Source organism: Pongo pygmaeus, chromosome 21 (assembly GCF_028885625.2).
Source record: "Pongo pygmaeus isolate AG05252 chromosome 21, NHGRI_mPonPyg2-v2.0_pri, whole genome shotgun sequence".
NCBI lineage: Eukaryota > Metazoa > Chordata > Mammalia > Primates > Hominidae > Pongo > Pongo pygmaeus.
This window is the reverse complement of record NC_072394.2, coordinates 27,551,446-27,568,318: the sequence shown is the minus strand read 5'-3', so window position 1 is coordinate 27,568,318 and position 16,873 is coordinate 27,551,446.

The window sequence follows — 16,873 nt, the reverse complement described above, 5'->3', positions numbered from 1 at the left end:
GTGGATGTTTGGAGCGATTTGAGGCCTATGCTGGAAATGGAAATATCTTCACATAAAAACTAGACAGAAGCATTCTCAGAAACTTCTTTGTGATGAATGCATTCAACTCAAAGACTTGAACTTTCCTTTTGAAAGAGCAGTTTTGAAACAATCTTTATGTAGAATCTGCAAGTGGATATTTGGAGCGCTTTGAGGCCTATGCTGGGAAATGAAATAATTTCACCTGAAAACTAGACAGAAGCCTTCTGAGAAACTTCTTTGTGATGAGTGCATTCAACTCACAGACATGAACGTTCCTTTTCTTGGAACAGTTTTGAAACACTGAGTTTGTAGAATCCGCAAGTGTTTATTCGGAGCACCTTGAGGCCTATGCTGGTAAAGGAAATATCTTCACATAAAAATTCGACAGAAGCATTCTCAGAAACTTCTTTGCGTTGAGTGCATTCAACTCCCAGACTTGAGCCTTCTTTTTGAACGAGCAGCTTTGAAACACTCTTCTTGTAAAATCTGCAAATGGATATTTGGAGCACTTTGAGGCGTATGCTGGAAAATGGAATATCTTCACCTGAAAACTAGACGGAAGCATTCTCAGAAAGTTCTTCTCGATGCGTGCATTCAACTCACAGAGTTGAACCTGTCTTTTGATAGAGCAGTTTGGAAACACTCTTTTTGTGAGATCAGCAAGTGGATATTTCCAGCGATTTGAGGCCTATGCAAGGAAAACGAAATATCTTCACCTAAAAACTAGATAGCAGCATTCTCAGAAACTTCTTTGTGAGGAGCGCATTCAGCCCACAGACTGGAACGTTCCTTTTGATAGAACAGTTTTGAACCACTCCTTTTGTACTATCTGTAAGTGTTTATTCGGAGCGCTTTGGGGCCTATGTTGGAAAAGGAATTATCTTCACTTAAAAACTAGACAGAAGCATTCTCAGAAACTTCTTTGTGATGATTGCATTCTACTCACAGAGTTGAACCTTCCTTTTGATAGAACAGTTTTGAAACACTCTTTTTGCAGAATCTGCTAGTGGCTATTTGGAGCGCTTTGAGGCCTATGTTGGAAAAGGAAGAATCTTCACATAAAAACTAGGCAGAAGACTTCTCAGAAACTTCTTCCGATGGGCACATTCAACTCACAGACTTGAAGCTTCCTTCTGAATAAGAGGATTTGAAACAATCTTTGTCCAGAATCTGCAAGGAGATATTTGGGGTGCTAAGAGGCCAAAACTGCAAAAGAAAATATCACCACATGAGAACTGGACGGAAGCATTCTCAATAACTTCCATGCACTTTATGCATTCAAATCACATAGTGGAATCTTCCTTTTGATAGCGCAGTTTTGAAACACTCCTTTTGTAGAATTTGCTAGTGGATGTTTGGAGCGATTTGAGGCCTATGCTGGGAATGGAAATATCTTCACATAAAAACCAGACAAAAGCATTCTCAGAAACTTCTTTGTGATGAGTGCATTCAACTCACAGACTTGAACCTTCCTTTTGAAAGAGCAGTTTTGAAACACACTTTTTGTAGAATCTGCAAGTGGATATTTGGAGAGCTTTGAGGCCTATGCTGGAAAATGAAATATCTTCACCTGGAAACCAGACAGAAGCATTCTGAGAATCTTCTTTGTGATGAGTGCATTCAACTCACAGACATGAACGTTCCTTTTGATAGAACAGTTTTGAAACACTAAGTTTGTAGAATCCGCAAGTGTTTATTGGGAGCACCTTGAGGCTTATGTTGGAAAAGGAAATAACCTCACATAAAAACTAGAGAGAAGCATTCTCAGAACCTTCTTTGTGATGAGTGCATTCAACTCGCAGACTTGAACCTTCCTTTTGAACGAGCAGTTTTGAAACACTCTTTTTGTAAAAGCTGCAAATGGATATTTGGAGCACTTTGAGACGTATGCTGGAAAATGGAATATCTTCATCTAAAAACTAGACAGAAGCATTCTCAGAAATTTCTTCTCGATGCGCGCATTCAACTCACAGAGTTGAACCTGTCTTTTGATAGAGCAGTTTGGCAGCACTGTTTTTGTGAAATCTGCAAGTGGATATTTCCAGCAAATTGAGGCCTATGCAAAGAAAAGGAAATATCTTCACATAAAAACTAGGTAGCGGCATTCTCAGAAACTTCTTTGTGAGGAGCGTATTCAACTCACAGACTTGAATGTTCCTTTTGATAGAACAGTTTTGAAACACTCCTTTTGTACAATCTGCAAGTGTTTATTCGGAGCGCTTTGAGGACTATGTTGGAAAAGGAAATATCTTCACATGAAAACTAGACACAAGCATTCTCAGAAACTTCTTTGTGATGAGTGCATTCTACTCACAGAGTTGAACCTTCCTTTTGATAGAACAGTACTGAAGCATTCTTTTTGTAGAATCTGCAATTGGATATTTCGAACGTTTTGAGTCCTATGCTGGAAAAGGTAATATATTCACATAAAAACTAGACAGAAGCATTCTCAGAAACTTCTTTGTGTTGAGTGCATTCAACTCACAGACATGGAGCTTCCTTTTGAAAGAGCAGTTTTGAAACACTCTTTTTGTAAAATCTGCAAGTGGATATTCGGAGCACTTTGAGGCCTATGCTGGGAAATGGAATTTCTTCACCTAAAAACTAAACAGAACCTTTCTCAGAAAGCTCTTCTCGATGCATGCTTTCAACTCACAGAGTTGAACCTGCCTTTTGATAGAGCAGTTTGCAATCCCTCTTTTTATAGAATCTGCAAGTGTATATTTGGAGCGCTTTGAGGCCTATGCTGCAAAAGGAAATATCATTGCCTAAAAGCTAGACGGAAGCATTCTCAGAAACTTCTTTGTAATGAGTGCATTCAACTCACAGAGTTGAACCTTCCTTTTGATAGACCAGTTTTGAAACACTGTTTCTGCGGAATCCGCAAGCGGATATTTGGAGCTCTTTGACACTTATGCTGGAAAAGGAGATATCTTCATATACAAAGCAGACAGAAGCATTCTCAGAAACTTCTATGTCATGTGGGGATTGAACTCACAGAGTTGAACTTTCCTTTTTATGGAGCAGTTCTGCAACACTCTTTTTGTGGAAACTGCAAGTGGATATTTGGTGCGATTGCGGCATCTAGTGGAAAAGGAAATATATACAGATGAAAACAAGAGAGAATCATTCTCAGAAACTTCTTTCTGATGAGTGCATTCAACTCACAGACTTGAACCTTCCTTTTCAAAGAGCAGTTTTGAAACACTCTTTTTGTAGGATCTGCAAGTGGATATTTGGATCGCTTTGACGCCTATGCTGGGAAATGAAATATCTTCACCGAAAAACTAGACAGAAGCATTCTCAGAAACTTCTTCCCGATATGTGCATTCAACTCACAGAGTTGAATCTTTCTTTTCAAAGAGCAGTTTTGAAACACACTTTTGGTAAAATCTGCAAGTGGATATTTGGAGCGCTTTGAGGCCTATGCTGGAAAAGGAAATATCCTCACATCAATACTAGACAGAAGCATTCTCAGAAATTTCTGTGTGATGAGTGCCTTCCACTCACAGACTTGAACGTTCCTTTGGAGGGAACGGTTTTGAAACAGTCCTTTGGTAGAATCTGCAAGTGTTTATTTGGAGCGCTTTGAGGCCTATGTTGGAAAAGGAAATATCTTCACATAAAAACTAGACAGAAGCATTCTCCGAAACTTCTTTGTGATGATTGCATTCTACTCACAGAGTGGAACCTTCCTTTTGAAAGAACAGTTTTGAAACACTCTTTTGGTAGAATCTGCAAGTGGATATTTGGAGCGATTTGAGGCCTATGCTGGAAAAGGAGATATCTTCACATAAAAACTAGACAGAAGCATCCTCAGAAACTTTTTCTGATGTGCGCATTCAACTCACCGAGTTGAACCTTCCTTTTGATAGAGAGGTTTTGAAACACTCTTTGTCTAGAATCTGCAGGTGAATATTTGGAGTGCTAAGAGGCCAACACTGGAAAAGGAAATATCTTCACATGAGAACTAGACGGAAGCATTCTCAGAAAACTTCCGTGGCTTTATGCACTCAACTCACATAGTGGAAACTTCCTTTTGATAGCCAGTTTTGGAAACACTCCTTTTGTAGAATTTGCTAGTGGATGTTTGGAGCGATTTGAGGCCTATGCTGGAAATGGAAATATCTTCACATAAAAACTAGACAGAAGCATTCTCAGAAACTTCTTTGTGATGAATGCATTCAACTCAAAGACTTGAACTTTCCTTTTGAAAGAGCAGTTTTGAAACAATCTTTATGTAGAATCTGCAAGTGGATATTTGGAGCGCTTTGAGGCCTATGCTGGGAAATGAAATAATTTCACCTGAAAACTAGACAGAAGCCTTCTGAGAAACTTCTTTGTGATGAGTGCATTCAACTCACAGACATGAACGTTCCTTTTCTTGGAACAGTTTGAAACACTGAGTTTGTAGAATCCGCAAGTGTTTATTCGGAGCACCTTGAGGCCTATGCTGGTAAAGGAAATATCTTCACATAAAAATTCGACAGAAGCATTCTCAGAAACTTCTTTGCGTTGAGTGCATTCAACTCCCAGACTTGAGCCTTCTTTTTGAACGAGCAGCTTTGAAACACTCTTCTTGTAAAATCTGCAAATGGATATTTGGAGCACTTTGAGGCGTATGCTGGAAAATGGAATATCTTCACCTGAAAACTAGACGGAAGCATTCTCAGAAAGTTCTTCTCGATGCGTGCATTCAACTCACAGAGTTGAACCTGTCTTTTGATAGAGCAGTTTGGAAACACTCTTTTTGTGAGATCAGCAAGTGGATATTTCCAGCGATTTGAGGCCTATGCAAGGAAAACGAAATATCTTCACATAAAAACTAGATAGCAGCATTCTCAGAAACTTCTTTGTGAGGAGCGCATTCAGCCCACAGACTGGAACGTTCCTTTTGATAGAACAGTTTTGAACCACTCCTTTTGTACTATCTGTAAGTGTTTATTCGGAGCGCTTTGGGGCCTATGTTGGAAAAGGAATTATCTTCACTTAAAAACTAGACAGAAGCATTCTCAGAAACTTCTTTGTGATGATTGCATTCTACTCACAGAGTTGAACCTTCCTTTTGATAGAACAGTTTTGAAACACTCTTTTTGCAGAATCTGCTAGTGGCTATTTGGAGCGCTTTGAGGCCTATGTTGGAAAAGGAAGAATCTTCACATAAAAACTAGGCAGAAGACTTCTCAGAAACTTCTTCCGATGGGCACATTCAACTCACAGACTTGAAGCTTCCTTCTGATAGAGAGGATTTGAAACAATCTTTGTCCAGAATCTGCAAGGAGATATTTGGGGTGCTAAGAGGCCAAAACTGCAAAAGAAAATATCACCACATGAGAACTGGACGGAAGCATTCTCAATAACTTCCATGCACTTTATGCATTCAAATCACATAGTGGAATCTTCCTTTTGATAGCGCAGTTTTGAAACACTCCTTTTGTAGAATTTGCTAGTGGATGTTTGGAGCGATTTGAGGCCTATGCTGGGAATGGAAATATCTTCACATAAAAACCAGACAAAAGCATTCTCAGAAACTTCTTTGTGATGAGTGCATTCAACTCACAGACTTGAACCTTCCTTTTGAAAGAGCAGTTTTGAAACACACTTTTTGTAGAATCTGCAAGTGGATATTTGGAGAGCTTTGAGGCCTCTGCTGGAAAATGAAATATCTTCACCTGGAAACCAGACAGAAGCATTCTGAGAATCTTCTTTGTGATGAGTGCATTCAACTCACAGACATGAACGTTCCTTTTGATAGAACAGTTTTGAAACACTAAGTTTGTAGAATCCGCACGTGTTTATTCGGAGCACCTTGAGGCTTATGTTGGAAAAGGAAATAACCTCACATAAAAACTAGAGAGAAGCATTCTCAGAACCTTCTTTGTGATGAGTGCATTCAACTCGCAGACTTGAACCTTCCTTTTGAACGAGCAGTTTTGAAACACTCTTTTTGTAAAAGCTGCAAATGGATATTTGGAGCACTTTGAGACGTATGCTGGAAAATGGAATATCTTCATCTAAAAACTAGACAGAAGCATTCTCAGAAATTTCTTCTCGATGCGCGCATTCAACTCACAGAGTTGAACCTGTCTTTTGATAGAGCAGTTTGGCAGCACTGTTTTTGTGAAATCTGCAAGTGGATATTTCCAGCAAATTGAGGCCTATGCAAAGAAAAGGAAATATCTTCACATAAAAACTAGGTAGCGGCATTCTCAGAAACTTCTTTGTGAGGAGCGTATTCAACTCACAGACTTGAATGTTCCTTTTGATAGAACAGTTTTGAAACACTCCTTTTGTACAATCTGCAAGTGTTTATTCGGAGCGCTTTGAGGACTATGTTGGAAAAGGAAATATCTTCACATGAAAACTAGACACAAGCATTCTCAGAAACTTCTTTGTGATGAGTGCATTCTACTCACAGAGTTGAACCTTCCTTTTGATAGAACAGTACTGAAGCATTCTTTTTGTAGAATCTGCAATTGGATATTTCGAACGTTTTGAGTCCTATGCTGGAAAAGGTAATATATTCACATAAAAACTAGACAGAAGCATTCTCAGAAACTTCTTTGTGTTGAGTGCATTCAACTCACAGACATGGAGCTTCCTTTTGAAAGAGCAGTTTTGAAACACTCTTTTTGTAAAATCTGCAAGTGGATATTCGGAGCACTTTGAGGCCTATGCTGGGAAATGGAATTTCTTCACCTAAAAACTAAACAGAACCTTTCTCAGAAAGCTCTTCTCGATGCATGCTTTCAACTCACAGAGTTGAACCTGCCTTTTGATAGAGCAGTTTGCAATCCCTCTTTTTATAGAATCTGCAAGTGTATATTTGGAGCGCTTTGAGGCCTATGCTGCAAAAGGAAATATCATTGCCTAAAAGCTAGACGGAAGCATTCTCAGAAACTTCTTTGTAATGAGTGCATTCAACTCACAGAGTTGAACCTTCCTTTTGATAGACCAGTTTTGAAACACTGTTTCTGCGGAATCCGCAAGCGGATATTTGGAGCTCTTTGACACTTATGCTGGAAAAGGAGATATCTTCATATACAAAGCAGACAGAAGCATTCTCAGAAACTTCTATGTCATGTGGGGATTGAACTCACAGAGTTGAACTTTCCTTTTTATGGAGCAGTTCTGCAACACTCTTTTTGTGGAAACTGCAAGTGGATATTTGGTGCGATTGCGGCATCTAGTGGAAAAGGAAATATATACAGATGAAAACAAGAGAGAATCATTCTCAGAAACTTCTTTCTGATGAGTGCATTCAACTCACAGACTTGAACCTTCCTTTTCAAAGAGCAGTTTTGAAACACTCTTTTTGTAGGATCTGCAAGTGGATATTTGGATCGCTTTGACGCCTATGCTGGGAAATGAAATATCTTCACCGAAAAACTAGACAGAAGCATTCTCAGAAACTTCTTCCCGATATGTGCATTCAACTCACAGAGTTGAATCTTTCTTTTCAAAGAGCAGTTTTGAAACACACTTTTGGTAAAATCTGCAAGTGGATATTTGGAGCGCTTTGAGGCCTATGCTGGAAAAGGAAATATCCTCACATCAATACTAGACAGAAGCATTCTCAGAAATTTCTGTGTGATGAGTGCCTTCCACTCACAGACTTGAACGTTCCTTTGGAGGGAACGGTTTTGAAACAGTCCTTTGGTAGAATCTGCAAGTGTTTATTTGGAGCGCTTTGAGGCCTATGTTGGAAAAGGAAATATCTTCACATAAAAACTAGACAGAAGCATTCTCCGAAACTTCTTTGTGATGATTGCATTCTACTCACAGAGTGGAACCTTCCTTTTGAAAGAACAGTTTTGAAACACTCTTTTGGTAGAATCTGCAAGTGGATATTTGGAGCGATTTGAGGCCTATGCTGGAAAAGGAGATATCTTCACATAAAAACTAGACAGAAGCATCCTCAGAAACTTTTTCTGATGTGCGCATTCAACTCACCGAGTTGAACCTTCCTTTTGATAGAGAGGTTTTGAAACACTCTTTGTCTAGAATCTGCAGGTGAATATTTGGAGTGCTAAGAGGCCAACACTGGAAAAGGAAATATCTTCACATGAGAACTAGACGGAAGCATTCTCAGAAAACTTCCGTGGCTTTATGCACTCAACTCACATAGTGGAAACTTCCTTTTGATAGCCAGTTTTGGAAACACTCCTTTTGTAGAATTTGCTAGTGGATGTTTGGAGCGATTTGAGGCCTATGCTGGAAATGGAAATATCTTCACATAAAAACTAGACAGAAGCATTCTCAGAAACTTCTTTGTGATGAATGCATTCAACTCAAAGACTTGAACTTTCCTTTTGAAAGAGCAGTTTTGAAACAATCTTTATGTAGAATCTGCAAGTGGATATTTGGAGCGCTTTGAGGCCTATGCTGGGAAATGAAATAATTTCACCTGAAAACTAGACAGAAGCCTTCTGAGAAACTTCTTTGTGATGAGTGCATTCAACTCACAGACATGAACGTTCCTTTTCTTGGAACAGTTTTGAAACACTGAGTTTGTAGAATCCGCAAGTGTTTATTCGGAGCACCTTGAGGCCTATGCTGGTAAAGGAAATATCTTCACATAAAAATTCGACAGAAGCATTCTCAGAAACTTCTTTGCGTTGAGTGCATTCAACTCCCAGACTTGAGCCTTCTTTTTGAACGAGCAGCTTTGAAACACTCTTCTTGTAAAATCTGCAAATGGATATTTGGAGCACTTTGAGGCGTATGCTGGAAAATGGAATATCTTCACCTGAAAACTAGACGGAAGCATTCTCAGAAAGTTCTTCTCGATGCGTGCATTCAACTCACAGAGTTGAACCTGTCTTTTGATAGAGCAGTTTGGAAACACTCTTTTTGTGAGATCAGCAAGTGGATATTTCCAGCGATTTGAGGCCTATGCAAGGAAAACGAAATATCTTCACCTAAAAACTAGATAGCAGCATTCTCAGAAACTTCTTTGTGAGGAGCGCATTCAGCCCACAGACTGGAACGTTCCTTTTGATAGAACAGTTTTGAACCACTCCTTTTGTACTATCTGTAAGTGTTTATTCGGAGCGCTTTGGGGCCTATGTTGGAAAAGGAATTATCTTCACTTAAAAACTAGACAGAAGCATTCTCAGAAACTTCTTTGTGATGATTGCATTCTACTCACAGAGTTGAACCTTCCTTTTGATAGAACAGTTTTGAAACACTCTTTTTGCAGAATCTGCTAGTGGCTATTTGGAGCGCTTTGAGGCCTATGTTGGAAAAGGAAGAATCTTCACATAAAAACTAGGCAGAAGACTTCTCAGAAACTTCTTCCGATGGGCACATTCAACTCACAGACTTGAAGCTTCCTTCTGAATAAGAGGATTTGAAACAATCTTTGTCCAGAATCTGCAAGGAGATATTTGGGGTGCTAAGAGGCCAAAACTGCAAAAGAAAATATCACCACATGAGAACTGGACGGAAGCATTCTCAATAACTTCCATGCACTTTATGCATTCAAATCACATAGTGGAATCTTCCTTTTGATAGCGCAGTTTTGAAACACTCCTTTTGTAGAATTTGCTAGTGGATGTTTGGAGCGATTTGAGGCCTATGCTGGGAATGGAAATATCTTCACATAAAAACCAGACAAAAGCATTCTCAGAAACTTCTTTGTGATGAGTGCATTCAACTCACAGACTTGAACCTTCCTTTTGAAAGAGCAGTTTTGAAACACACTTTTTGTAGAATCTGCAAGTGGATATTTGGAGAGCTTTGAGGCCTATGCTGGAAAATGAAATATCTTCACCTGGAAACCAGACAGAAGCATTCTGAGAATCTTCTTTGTGATGAGTGCATTCAACTCACAGACATGAACGTTCCTTTTGATAGAACAGTTTTGAAACACTAAGTTTGTAGAATCCGCAAGTGTTTATTGGGAGCACCTTGAGGCTTATGTTGGAAAAGGAAATAACCTCACATAAAAACTAGAGAGAAGCATTCTCAGAACCTTCTTTGTGATGAGTGCATTCAACTCGCAGACTTGAACCTTCCTTTTGAACGAGCAGTTTTGAAACACTCTTTTTGTAAAAGCTGCAAATGGATATTTGGAGCACTTTGAGACGTATGCTGGAAAATGGAATATCTTCATCTAAAAACTAGACAGAAGCATTCTCAGAAATTTCTTCTCGATGCGTGCATTCAACTCACAGAGTTGAACCTGTCTTTTGATAGAGCAGTTTGGCAGCACTGTTTTTGTGAAATCTGCAAGTGGATATTTCCAGCAAATTGAGGCCTATGCAAAGAAAAGGAAATATCTTCACATAAAAACTAGGTAGCGGCATTCTCAGAAACTTCTTTGTGAGGAGCGTATTCAACTCACAGACTTGAATGTTCCTTTTGATAGAACAGTTTTGAAACACTCCTTTTGTACAATCTGCAAGTGTTTATTCGGAGCGCTTTGAGGACTATGTTGGAAAAGGAAATATCTTCACATGAAAACTAGACACAAGCATTCTCAGAAACTTCTTTGTGATGAGTGCATTCTACTCACAGAGTTGAACCTTCCTTTTGATAGAACAGTACTGAAGCATTCTTTTTGTAGAATCTGCAATTGGATATTTCGAACGTTTTGAGTCCTATGCTGGAAAAGGTAATATATTCACATAAAAACTAGACAGAAGCATTCTCAGAAACTTCTTTGTGTTGAGTGCATTCAACTCACAGACATGGAGCTTCCTTTTGAAAGAGCAGTTTTGAAACACTCTTTTTGTAAAATCTGCAAGTGGATATTCGGAGCACTTTGAGGCCTATGCTGGGAAATGGAATTTCTTCACCTAAAAACTAAACAGAACCTTTCTCAGAAAGCTCTTCTCGATGCATGCTTTCAACTCACAGAGTTGAACCTGCCTTTTGATAGAGCAGTTTGCAATCCCTCTTTTTATAGAATCTGCAAGTGTATATTTGGAGCGCTTTGAGGCCTATGCTGCAAAAGGAAATATCATTGCCTAAAAGCTAGACGGAAGCATTCTCAGAAACTTCTTTGTAATGAGTGCATTCAACTCACAGAGTTGAACCTTCCTTTTGATAGACCAGTTTTGAAACACTGTTTCTGTGGAATCCGCAAGAGGATATTTGGAGCTCTTTGACACTTATGCTGGAAAAGGAGATATCTTCATATACAAAGCAGACAGAAGCATTCTCAGAAACTTCTATGTCATGTGGGGATTGAACTCACAGAGTTGAACTTTCCTTTTTATGGAGCAGTTCTGCAACACTCTTTTTGTGGAAACTGCAAGTGGATATTTGGTGCGATTGCGGCATCTAGTGGAAAAGGAAATATATACAGATGAAAACAAGAGAGAATCATTCTCAGAAACTTCTTTCTGATGAGTGCATTCAACTCACAGACTTGAACCTTCCTTTTCAAAGAGCAGTTTTGAAACACTCTTTTTGTAGTATCTGCAAGTGGATATTTGGATCGCTTTGACGCCTATGCTGGGAAATGAAATATCTTCACCGAAAAACTAGACAGAAGCATTCTCAGAAACTTCTTCACGATATGTGCATTCAACTCACAGAGTTGAATCTTTCTTTTCAAAGAGCAGTTTTGAAACACACTTTTGGTAAAATCTGCAAGTGGATATTTGGAGCGATTTCAGGCCTATGCTGGAAAAGGAAATATCCTCACATAAATACTAGACAGAAGCATTCTCAGAAATTTCTGTGTGATGAGTGCCTTCCACTCACAGACTTGAACGTTCCTTTTGAGGGAACGGTTTTGAAACAGTCCTTTGGTAGAATCTGCAAGTGTTTATTTGGAGCGCTTTGAGGCCTATGTTGGAAAAGGAAATATCTTCACATAAAAACTAGACAGAAGCATTCTCCGAAACTTCTTTGGATGATTGCATTCTACTCACAGAGTGGAACCTTCCTTTTGAAAGAACAGTTTTGAAACACTCTTTTGGTAGAATCTGCAAGTGGATATTTGGAGCGATTTGAGGCCTATGCTGGAAAAGGAGATATCTTCACATAAAAACTAGACAGAAGCATCCTCAGAAACTTTTTCTGATGTGCGCATTCAACTCACCGAGTTGAACCTTCCTTTTGATAGAGAGGTTTTGAAACACTCTTTGTCTAGAATCTGCAGGTGAATATTTGGAGTGCTAAGAGGCCAACACTGGAAAAGGAAATATCTTCACATGAGAACTAGACGGAAGCATTCTCAGAAAACTTCCGTGGCTTTATGCACTCAACTCACATAGTGGAAACTTCCTTTTGATAGCCAGTTTTGGAAACACTCCTTTTGTAGAATTTGCTAGTGGATGTTTGGAGCGATTTGAGGCCTATGCTGGAAATGGAAATATCTTCACATAAAAACTAGACAGAAGCATTCTCAGAAACTTCTTTGTGATGAATGCATTCAACTCAAAGACTTGAACTTTCCTTTTGAAAGAGCAGTTTTGAAACAATCTTTATGTAGAATCTGCAAGTGGATATTTGGAGCGCTTTGAGGCCTATGCTGGGAAATGAAATAATTTCACCTGAAAACTAGACAGAAGCCTTCTGAGAAACTTCTTTGTGATGAGTGCATTCAACTCACAGACATGAACGTTCCTTTTCTTGGAACAGTTTTGAAACACTGAGTTTGTAGAATCCGCAAGTGTTTATTCGGAGCACCTTGAGGCCTATGCTGGTAAAGGAAATATCTTCACATAAAAATTCGACAGAAGCATTCTCAGAAACTTCTTTGCGTTGAGTGCATTCAACTCCCAGACTTGAACCTTCTTTTTGAACGAGCAGCTTTGAAACACTCTTCTTGTAAAATCTGCAAATGGATATTTGGAGCACTTTGAGGCGTATGCTGGAAAATGGAATATCTTCACCTGAAAACTAGACGGAAGCATTCTCAGAAATTTCTTCTCGATGCGTGCATTCAACTCACAGAGTTGAACCTGTCTTTTGATAGAGCAGTTTGGAAACACTCTTTTTGTGAGATCAGCAAGTGGATATTTCCAGCGATTTGAGGCCTATGCAAGGAAAACGAAATATCTTCACATAAAAACTAGATAGCAGCATTCTCAGAAACTTCTTTGTGAGGAGCGCATTCAGCCCACAGACTGGAACGTTCCTTTTGATAGAACAGTTTTGAACCACTCCTTTTGTACTATCTGTAAGTGTTTATTCGGAGCGCTTTGGGGCCTATGTTGGAAAAGGAATTATCTTCACTTAAAAACTAGACAGAAGCATTCTCAGAAACTTCTTTGTGATGATTGCATTCTACTCACAGAGTTGAACCTTCCTTTTGATAGAACAGTTTTGAAACACTCTTTTTGCAGAATCTGCTAGTGACTATTTGGAGCGCTTTGAGGCCTATGTTGGAAAAGGAAGAATCTTCACATAAAAACTAGGCAGAAGACTTCTCAGAAACTTCTTCCGATGGGCACATTCAACTCACAGACTTGAAGATTCCTTCTGATAGAGAGGATTTGAAACAATCTTTGTCCAGAATCTGCAAGGAGATATTTGGGGTGCTAAGAGGCCAAAACTGCAAAAGAAAATATCACCACATGAGAACTGGACGGAAGCATTCTCAATAACTTCCATGCACTTTATGCATTCAAATCACATAGTGGAATCTTCCTTTTGATAGCGCAGTTTTGAAACACTCCTTTTGTAGAATTTGCTAGTGGATGTTTGGAGCGATTTGAGGCCTATGCTGGGAATGGAAATATCTTCACATAAAAACCAGACAAAAGCATTCTCAGAAACTTCTTTGTGATGAGTGCATTCAACTCACAGACTTGAACCTTCCTTTTGAAAGAGCAGTTTTGAAACACACTTTTTGTAGAATCTGCAAGTGGATATTTGGAGAGCTTTGAGGCCTCTGCTGGAAAATGAAATATCTTCACCTGGAAACCAGACAGAAGCATTCTGAGAATCTTCTTTGTGATGAGTGCATTCAACTCACAGACATGAACGTTCCTTTTGATAGAACAGTTTTGAAACACTAAGTTTGTAGAATCCGCACGTGTTTATTCGGAGCACCTTGAGGCTTATGTTGGAAAAGGAAATAACCTCACATAAAAACTAGAGAGAAGCATTCTCAGAACCTTCTTTGTGATGAGTGCATTCAACTCGCAGACTTGAACCTTCCTTTTGAACGAGCAGTTTTGAAACACTCTTTTTGTAAAAGCTGCAAATGGATATTTGGAGCACTTTGAGACGTATGCTGGAAAATGGAATATCTTCATCTAAAAACTAGACAGAAGCATTCTCAGAAATTTCTTCTCGATGCGCGCATTCAACTCACAGAGTTGAACCTGTCTTTTGATAGAGCAGTTTGGCAGCACTGTTTTTGTGAAATCTGCAAGTGGATATTTCCAGCAAATTGAGGCCTATGCAAAGAAAAGGAAATATCTTCACATAAAAACTAGGTAGCGGCATTCTCAGAAACTTCTTTGTGAGGAGCGTATTCAACTCACAGACTTGAATGTTCCTTTTGATAGAACAGTTTTGAAACACTCCTTTTGTACAATCTGCAAGTGTTTATTCGGAGCGCTTTGAGGACTATGTTGGAAAAGGAAATATCTTCACATGAAAACTAGACACAAGCATTCTCAGAAACTTCTTTGTGATGAGTGCATTCTACTCACAGAGTTGAACCTTCCTTTTGATAGAACAGTACTGAAGCATTCTTTTTGTAGAATCTGCAATTGGATATTTCGAACGTTTTGAGTCCTATGCTGGAAAAGGTAATATATTCACATAAAAACTAGACAGAAGCATTCTCAGAAACTTCTTTGTGTTGAGTGCATTCAACTCACAGACATGGAGCTTCCTTTTGAAAGAGCAGTTTTGAAACACTCTTTTTGTAAAATCTGCAAGTGGATATTCGGAGCACTTTGAGGCCTATGCTGGGAAATGGAATTTCTTCACCTAAAAACTAAACAGAACCTTTCTCAGAAAGCTCTTCTCGATGCATGCTTTCAACTCACAGAGTTGAACCTGCCTTTTGATAGAGCAGTTTGCAATCCCTCTTTTTATAGAATCTGCAAGTGTATATTTGGAGCGCTTTGAGGCCTATGCTGCAAAAGGAAATATCATTGCCTAAAAGCTAGACGGAAGCATTCTCAGAAACTTCTTTGTAATGAGTGCATTCAACTCACAGAGTTGAACCTTCCTTTTGATAGACCAGTTTTGAAACACTGTTTCTGCGGAATCCGCAAGCGGATATTTGGAGCTCTTTGACACTTATGCTGGAAAAGGAGATATCTTCATATACAAAGCAGACAGAAGCATTCTCAGAAACTTCTATGTCATGTGGGGATTGAACTCACAGAGTTGAACTTTCCTTTTTATGGAGCAGTTCTGCAACACTCTTTTTGTGGAAACTGCAAGTGGATATTTGGTGCGATTGCGGCATCTAGTGGAAAAGGAAATATATACAGATGAAAACAAGAGAGAATCATTCTCAGAAACTTCTTTCTGATGAGTGCATTCAACTCACAGACTTGAACCTTCCTTTTCAAAGAGCAGTTTTGAAACACTCTTTTTGTAGGATCTGCAAGTGGATATTTGGATCGCTTTGACGCCTATGCTGGGAAATGAAATATCTTCACCGAAAAACTAGACAGAAGCATTCTCAGAAACTTCTTCCCGATATGTGCATTCAACTCACAGAGTTGAATCTTTCTTTTCAAAGAGCAGTTTTGAAACACACTTTTGGTAAAATCTGCAAGTGGATATTTGGAGCGCTTTGAGGCCTATGCTGGAAAAGGAAATATCCTCACATCAATACTAGACAGAAGCATTCTCAGAAATTTCTGTGTGATGAGTGCCTTCCACTCACAGACTTGAACGTTCCTTTGGAGGGAACGGTTTTGAAACAGTCCTTTGGTAGAATCTGCAAGTGTTTATTTGGAGCGCTTTGAGGCCTATGTTGGAAAAGGAAATATCTTCACATAAAAACTAGACAGAAGCATTCTCCGAAACTTCTTTGTGATGATTGCATTCTACTCACAGAGTGGAACCTTCCTTTTGAAAGAACAGTTTTGAAACACTCTTTTGGTAGAATCTGCAAGTGGATATTTGGAGCGATTTGAGGCCTATGCTGGAAAAGGAGATATCTTCACATAAAAACTAGACAGAAGCATCCTCAGAAACTTTTTCTGATGTGCGCATTCAACTCACCGAGTTGAACCTTCCTTTTGATAGAGAGGTTTTGAAACACTCTTTGTCTAGAATCTGCAGGTGAATATTTGGAGTGCTAAGAGGCCAACACTGGAAAAGGAAATATCTTCACATGAGAACTAGACGGAAGCATTCTCAGAAAACTTCCGTGGCTTTATGCACTCAACTCACATAGTGGAAACTTCCTTTTGATAGCCAGTTTTGGAAACACTCCTTTTGTAGAATTTGCTAGTGGATGTTTGGAGCGATTTGAGGCCTATGCTGGAAATGGAAATATCTTCACATAAAAACTAGACAGAAGCATTCTCAGAAACTTCTTTGTGATGAATGCATTCAACTCAAAGACTTGAACTTTCCTTTTGAAAGAGCAGTTTTGAAACAATCTTTATGTAGAATCTGCAAGTGGATATTTGGAGCGCTTTGAGGCCTATGCTGGGAAATGAAATAATTTCACCTGAAAACTAGACAGAAGCCTTCTGAGAAACTTCTTTGTGATGAGTGCATTCAACTCACAGACATGAACGTTCCTTTTCTTGGAACAGTTTTGAAACACTGAGTTTGTAGAATCCGCAAGTGTTTATTCGGAGCACCTTGAGGCCTATGCTGGTAAAGGAAATATCTTCACATAAAAATTCGACAGAAGCATTCTCAGAAACTTCTTTGCGTTGAGTGCATTCAACTCCCAGACTTGAGC